At 49.8% G+C, this 7,500-nt stretch overlaps 1 non-coding gene across 1 annotated transcript; it reads left to right on the top strand.

Moving 5' to 3' along the window:
• Positions 1-5,407: 5,407 nt before the first annotated feature.
• LOC143176599 (5.8S ribosomal RNA) lies at positions 5,408-5,562 on the top strand. Its single transcript, XR_013001126.1, has one exon. It is a non-coding gene; the product is annotated as a 5.8S ribosomal RNA (ribosomal RNA).
• The last annotated feature ends 1,938 nt before the right edge of the window (positions 5,563-7,500 follow it).

The following is a 7,500-nucleotide window of genomic DNA, read 5'->3' on the forward strand; positions in this document are numbered from 1 at the left end:
TTACGTCTCTCGACGATGGGACGATCCACGCGAAGAGTTGTTACGTGCACGCGTATGGTGCGATTGCGTCGATTCGCTTTTCTGTACGGGGAGTAATAGAACGTTGAGTTGACTTATCGGGTCTTCGTTGGAATTACCGTCGCTGGCATTGTAAACTCCAGATGACCTTGTGATTCCTTCGTCGGGCACTGGTAAAGGGTGGCGATGATGCGTTCTATAATAGAAATACCCGTCGTAGCGTTTCTTCCGAGTCAACCCGCTCACGAAACTCTCTCTCGTCGTGGAATCCCCGCGTCGGAGAGTAAAACGCGAATTCATACTATGAAAACTTACGTCTCTCGACGATGGGACGATCCACGCGAAGAGTTGTTTACGTGCACGCGTATGGTGCGATTGCGTCGATTCGCTTTTCTGTACGGGGAGAAATAGAACGTTGAGTTGACTTATCGGGTCTTCGTTGGAATTACCGTCGCTGGCATTGTAAACTCCAGATGACCTTGTGATTCCTTCGTCGGGCACTGGTAAAGGGTGGCGATGATGCGTTCTATAATAGAAATACCCGTCGTAGCGTTTCTTCCGAGTCAACCCGCTCACGAAACTCTCTCTCGTCGTGGAATCCCCGCGTCGGAGAGTAAAACGCGAATTCATACTATGAAAACTTACGTCTCTCGACGATGGGACGATCCACGCGAAGAGTTGTTTACGTGTACGCGTATGGTGCGATTGCGTCGATTCGCTTTTCTGTACGGGGAGAAATAGAACGTTGAGTTGACTTATCGGGTCTTCGTTGGAATTACCGTCGCTGGCATTGTAAACTCCAGATGACCTTGTGATTCCTTCGTCGGGCACTGGTAAAGGGTGGCGATGATGCGTTCTATAATAGAAATACCCGTCGTAGCGTTTCTTCCGAGTCAACCCGCTCACGAAACTCTCTCTCTCGTCGTGGAATCCCCGCGTCGGAGAGTAAAACGCCGAAGGCTTACTATGAAACTTACGTCTCTCGACGATGGGACGATCCACGCGAAGAGTTGTTACGTGCACGCGTATGGTGCGATTGCGTCGATTCGCTTTTCTGTACGGGGAGTAATAGAACGTTGAGTTGACTTATCGGGTCTTCGTTGGAATTACCGTCGCTGGCATTGTAAACTCCAGATGACCTTGTGATTCCTTCGTCGGGCACTGGTAAAGGGTGGCGATGATGCGTTCTATAATAGAAATACCCGTCGTAGCGTTTCTTCCGAGTCAACCCGCTCACGAAACTCTCTCTCGTCGTGGAATCCCCGCGTCGGAGAGTAAAACGCGAATTCATACTATGAAAACTTACGTCTCTCGACGATGGGACGATCCACGCGAAGAGTTGTTTACGTGCACGCGTATGGTGCGATTGCGTCGATTCGCTTTTCTGTACGGGGAGAAATAGAACGTTGAGTTGACTTATCGGGTCTTCGTTGGAATTACCGTCGCTGGCATTGTAAACTCCAGATGACCTTGTGATTCCTTCGTCGGGCACTGGTAAAGGGTGGCGATGATGCGTTCTATAATAGAAATACCCGTCGTAGCGTTTCTTCCGAGTCAACCCGCTCACGAAACTCTCTCTCGTCGTGGAATCCCCGCGTCGGAGAGTAAAACGCGAATTCATACTATGAAAACTTACGTCTCTCGACGATGGGACGATCCACGCGAAGAGTTGTTTACGTGCACGCGTATGGTGCGATTGCGTCGATTCGCTTTTCTGTACGGGGAGAAATAGAACGTTGAGTTGACTTATCGGGTCTTCGTTGGAATTACCGTCGCTGGCATTGTAAACTCCAGATGACCTTGTGATTCCTTCGTCGGGCACTGGTAAAGGGTGGCGATGATGCGTTCTATAATAGAAATACCCGTCGTAGCGTTTCTTCCGAGTCAACCCGCTCACGAAACTCTCTCTCGTCGTGGAATCCCCGCGTCGGAGGGTAAAACGCGATATATAATAGTATATGCCAGTGGTTCGCGCGCGTCGTCTCTGAGATACGCGGTCGACAGAGTTCCGAAAACACGTGATGTGCCACGATTTCCGTGCGTCTTACATCTTTCGACGATGGGACGATCCACGCGAAGAGAACGTTCGTGCTTGCGTGAGGTGCAACAGCGTCGATTCGCTTTTCTGTACGGGGAGAAATAGAACGTTGAGTTGACTTATCGGGTCTTCGTTGGAATTACCGTCGCTGGCATTGTAAACTCCAGATGACCTTGTGATTCCTTCGTCGGGCACTGGTAAAGGGTGGCGATGATTCGTTCTATAATAGTAATACCCGTCGTAGCGTTTCGACCGATGTCACCCGCCACGAATGTCTCTCTCGACGTGGAAACCCCGCGCCGAAGAGTAAACGCGAAGGCTTACCATACGAAAGAAAACGGTATTATACGCCTGTGGTATGTGCGTCTCGGCTCTGTGATACGCGATCGGCAGAGTTACAAAAAAACGTTGATGGGCCACGATTTCCGTGCGTCTTACATCTTTCGACGATGGGACGATCCACGCGAAGAGTAGTTACGTGCTCGCGCGAGGTGCGATAGCGTCGATTCGCTTTTCTGTACGGGGAGAAATAGAACGATGAGTTGACTTATCGGGTCTTCGTTGGAATTACCGTCGCTGGCATTGTAAACTCCAGATGACCTTGTGATTCCTTCGTCGGGCACTGGTAAAGGGTGGCGATGATTCGTTCTATAATAGAAATACCCGTCGTAGCGATTCGGCCGAGACACCCGCCACGAAACTCTCTCTCGTCGTGGAATCCCCATGTCGGAGAGTAAAACGCGAAGGCTAACTATATAAGAAACATATAGTATTATTTATGCCTGTGGTTCTCCGTTTGTCCTACTCTCAGATACGCGACTCGGAGAGTTACGAATAATCGTGATGGACCACGATTTCTGTACGTCTTACATCTTTCGACGATGGGACGATCCACGCGAAGAGATCATTCCTGCTTGCGTGAGGTGCGATAGCGCCGATTCGCTTTTCTGTACGGGGAGAAATAGAACGATGAGTTGACTTATCGGGTCTTCGTTGGAATTACCGTCGCTGGCATTGTAAACTCCAGATGACCTTGTGATTCCTTCGTCGGGCACTGGTAAAGGGTGGCGATGATTCGTTCTATAATAGAAATACCCGTCGTAGCGATTCGGCCGTGTCACCCGCCACGAAAATCTCTCTCGTCGTGGAATCCCCGCGTCGTAGAGTAAACGCGAAGGCTTGCTATAGAAGACTATAGTTTATACGCCTGTGGTTCACCGGTTGCCTGCTCTCCGGGGTACGCGATCGCGCAGGAGTTACGGAAGAACTTGATGGGCCACGATCTCCAAGCGGCTATATCTTTCGACGATGGGACGATTCACGCGAAGAGAACGTTCGTGCATGCGTGAGGTGCGATAGCGTTGATTCGCTTGTCTGTACGGGGAGAAATAGAACGATGAGTTGACTTATCGGGTCTTCGTTGGAATTACCGTCGCTGGCATTGTAAACTCCAGATGACCTTGTGATTCCTTCGTCGGGCACTGGTAAAGGGTGGCGATGATTCGTTCTATAATAGAAATACCCGTCGTAGCGTTTCGACCGATGTCACCCGCCACGAAATTCTCTCTCGTCGTGGAATCCCCGCGTCGGAGAGTAACCGCCGAAGGCTTGCTATAGAAGACTATAGTTTATACGCCTGTGGTTCACCGGTTGCCGGCTCTCCGGGGCACGCGATCGCGCGAAGGTTACGGAGGGACGTGAAGCGCCCGAGCAATGAAACGTCCGCAGGAGGAAACGAGCAACCGCCGAACATTGTTTCGCGACGTTTCCATAATGTATTGTCGTTTCGCTCGCATCCCGCTTCTTTCCCCTAGTTTCCTCGACGCGTAGTTTCGCAGCCTTAGTGGACGAATCATTCTCGATTCGAGGAAAGATATGCAGTGGGGCGTGCAATGAGCCCGCCAGAGACCACGATCTCCAATGCGTCTTTACATCTTTCGACGATGGGATGATCCACGCGAAGAGAACGTTCGTGCTTGCGCGAGGTGCGTTAGCGTCGATTCGCTTTTCTGTACGGGGAGAAATAGAACGATGAGTTGACTTATCGGGTCTTCGTTGGAATTACCGTCGCTGGCATTGTAAACTCCAGATGACCTTGTGATTCCTTCGTCGGGCACTGGTAAAGGGTGGCGATGATTCGTTCTATAATAGAAATACCCGTCGTAGCGATTCGGCCGAGTCACCCGCCACGAAACTGTCTCTCTTTCGTCGTGGAAACCCCGCGTCGGAGAGTAAAACGCGCGAAGGCTGTGACTGTAACATATATATATACAGTATACAATGCCTGTGGTTTTTGCGCGTGTCGGCTCTTCGGTATACGCGATCGGCCAGAGTTACGGAGGGACGGTGAAGCGCACGAGAAATTGAAACGGCCGCACGATTGGAACCGAGCAACCGTCGAACATTGTTTCGCGACGTTTCCATAATGCGTTTTCGTTTCGCTCGCATACCGCTTCTTTTCCCCTAGTCTCTGAGACGCGTTTTCGAGCCGTTCTTCTACTATCGATTCTCGTAGAGAGAAGGGACCGGGTAGTCTGGAAGTGGAACCCGCATCTTGCGTGTACCGTACACGGAATTGAGAGGACCGGCCGTGAAGCTCGTTTTAAAGCCGTGCGTCTGACACCCAACTCTTGCGCGCCAATTTCGCGGCAAGAGATAATATGGGACGAATGACCGGCAAAGAGCCAGCTGTGAAGTCTGTTTTTTTAATCGAATCCGTGGACGTGTGTATGCCGTAGCGTCGCTCGTCGTGTTCGTTCATGGTCGTTCCGAGAGAAAGAACGAAAGCGGTAACGAAGGGACCGGCCGTGAAGCTCGTTTTAAAGCCGCGCGTCTGACACCCAACTCTTGCGCGCCAATTTCGCGGCAAGAGATAACATGGGACGAATGACCGGCAAAGAGCCAGCTGTGAAGTCTTTTTTCATTATTTGCTTTCAATCGATCGATCGGTACGATTCGTGCAACGTTTCGCGCGATGCGACGCGAAAACATGCGCGCAACAATAGATGCGTCTGATCGGAAGAACGCGAGGGTCGACTGCACGCGATGGATTCAGTATCGGGTAGGATACAAAATATATCCCCGTCGTTTCCACGCGTGCGAGTCTTCTGCGTCTTTCGCGGGTTTTTGAATGCACTATACGCCCGGAACGTCGAGAAATATATACATATTACTTGAACGTTTTTCGTCTCGAAAGGCTTCGGTGTCGTCTCCAAGGCGACGCCTGAATCTCCTTCGCGCGCTGGTCGGAGATTCAGGTATCAACTTTTATCTTCTCTTTGAAAGAAGAGAGATATTAGGTCGAACAAATGAGAATAAAATTATATATGTGAAATATAAAATTTATACGATTACCCTGAACGGTGGATCACTTGGCTCGTGGGTCGATGAAGAACGCAGCTAATTGCGCGTCAACGTGTGAACTGCAGGACACATGAACATCGACATTTCGAACGCACATTGCGGTCCACGGATACAATTCCTGGACCACGCCTGGCTGAGGGTCGTTTACGTACCATACACTGCTTGCGTAGCTCTGTCAAATCCCCGCCGTCGTTCACCTCTTCGGATCGAACGTTTTTTTACCGAAGGGCGCAAAGAACGTTTCTGAGTCGGGTTAAGAGAAGGATGCTACGTACGAGCGAACGATGGGTGTCTCGTCGGCGTTTGTCGCGGACACGCGAAAATTCTGTGAATTTCACGGACAGTGTACGTTCTAGTTGTTGCAAAACGATCGGAATCGTTTGTATGGACTCGCGTGAGTGTTCGCGGCGTCGTGCGTCGTTCAATTACGACCGCCCGCGGATACCGCTCCACTGCGATATGGATCTGAGCGACAACTTTTTCGGCTGTTCGTGAGATGAACGGTTTCGTGTGTTTAGAAAAATTTTTTTTCCCGCGCTCCCGACGTCACCTGAAATGATGCGTCAGAGGTGAAAGAAAATATTAAGAAGTCGAGAGAGAGAGAGACTACACACGTTTTATTCATATTTTGTATACCGTGCGTGAGACGGATGTGCACGACACGTCGTATGTCGGTATATTACCGACTGGCCCCAGGGAGATTGTTTTCTTCCTCTCTTACGAATGAGATGTACGTTTCGGAGGATCGTCGTTACCGAAACACACGGCAAAACGAGACTTCTCGCAGCAGAACCTTTATACACAATACACATCGACTCTTTTTACCCCGAGAGAGAGAGAAAAGGTGTATTTCTTTTTTTTATTTTTCGAATTCGACGCACGAACGCTTTGACGACTGGAGAAAAACACGGTGTGTGTTAAAATCGTGCGGGACGAGCATGCGTATTCGTAACGGGTCGAATAGTTCTTATTCCCCGTCGTCGCGTGTCCTCGCTGGACCACCACCGTGCGCTTCCGCCACGTTCAGTTGAATTTCGAAATATATATATATAAAAAGAATCACCATATACTCTCTTTCGGGAGGTGTATTTTTATCGGTTTCTGCTATAGAGAAGAGACGGAGATCGTGTTGTGAGGTGTAACGTTTCTGTATCCCCGTTTCGGAGGATCGTCGTTATCGGCGGAACACACGTCAAAACGAGACTTCTCGCAGAACCTTTATACACAATACACATCGACTCTTTTACCCCGAGAGAGAGAAAAGGTGTTTTTCTTTTTTTTTTATTTTTCGAATTCGACGCACGAACGCTTTGACGACTGGAGAAAAACACGGTGTGTGTTAAAATCGTGCGGGACGAGCATGCGTATTCGTAACGGGTCGAATAGTTCTTATTCCCCGTCGTCGCGTGTCCTCGCTGGACCACCACCGTGCGCTTCCGCCACGTTCAGTTGTATTTCGAAATATATATATATATAAAAAGAATCACCATATACTCTCTTTCGGGAGGTGTATTTTTATCGGTTTCTGCTATAGAGAAGAGACGGACGATCGTGTGTGACACCACGTGGTAACGTTTCCGTATCCCCGTAAAATACGTTTATCTTTTCTCGTAGAAAAGAGAGAGGAAGAGGCAGGAGCTCCTCTTTGGCGAGGCTTTCGAACGTCGCGTCCCGTCCGCCGGAATATAATGATATAAATATATAACCGCCGCCGACTTTGTGCGAAAGCGTTGAAACGAACGCGTCGGTCGCCCCATGGTGTGTGTTTGTCGTGTCTTCTTTTCCTCTTCTGCACTTCTCTTCACTGTCGATCGCGAGACCGCGCGAGATCCGCTTCGGTCGTCCAGTCCCCGAAAATTCTTCTCGGACGGGCGTTAAAGTTAACCGGAGCGCGAGATCGTCTAGCGAGAGTCTTTTTCGCGATCGAGTAAAATGTGATAGAAGAAGGAGAAGAGTGTAAAAAGAGAATATAGACACGCGACGCAGCAGAGACCACTGGTGAGGCGCATAAGACGCGTTCGCGAACGATTTTTCGCGACGATACGGAGTCGCGCGTGTCGCGGTATATTTATCATTTATAT

The sequence above is a fragment of the Nomia melanderi genome, unplaced genomic scaffold (genome assembly GCF_051020985.1).
Source record: "Nomia melanderi isolate GNS246 unplaced genomic scaffold, iyNomMela1 scaffold0655, whole genome shotgun sequence".
NCBI lineage: Eukaryota > Metazoa > Arthropoda > Insecta > Hymenoptera > Halictidae > Nomia > Nomia melanderi.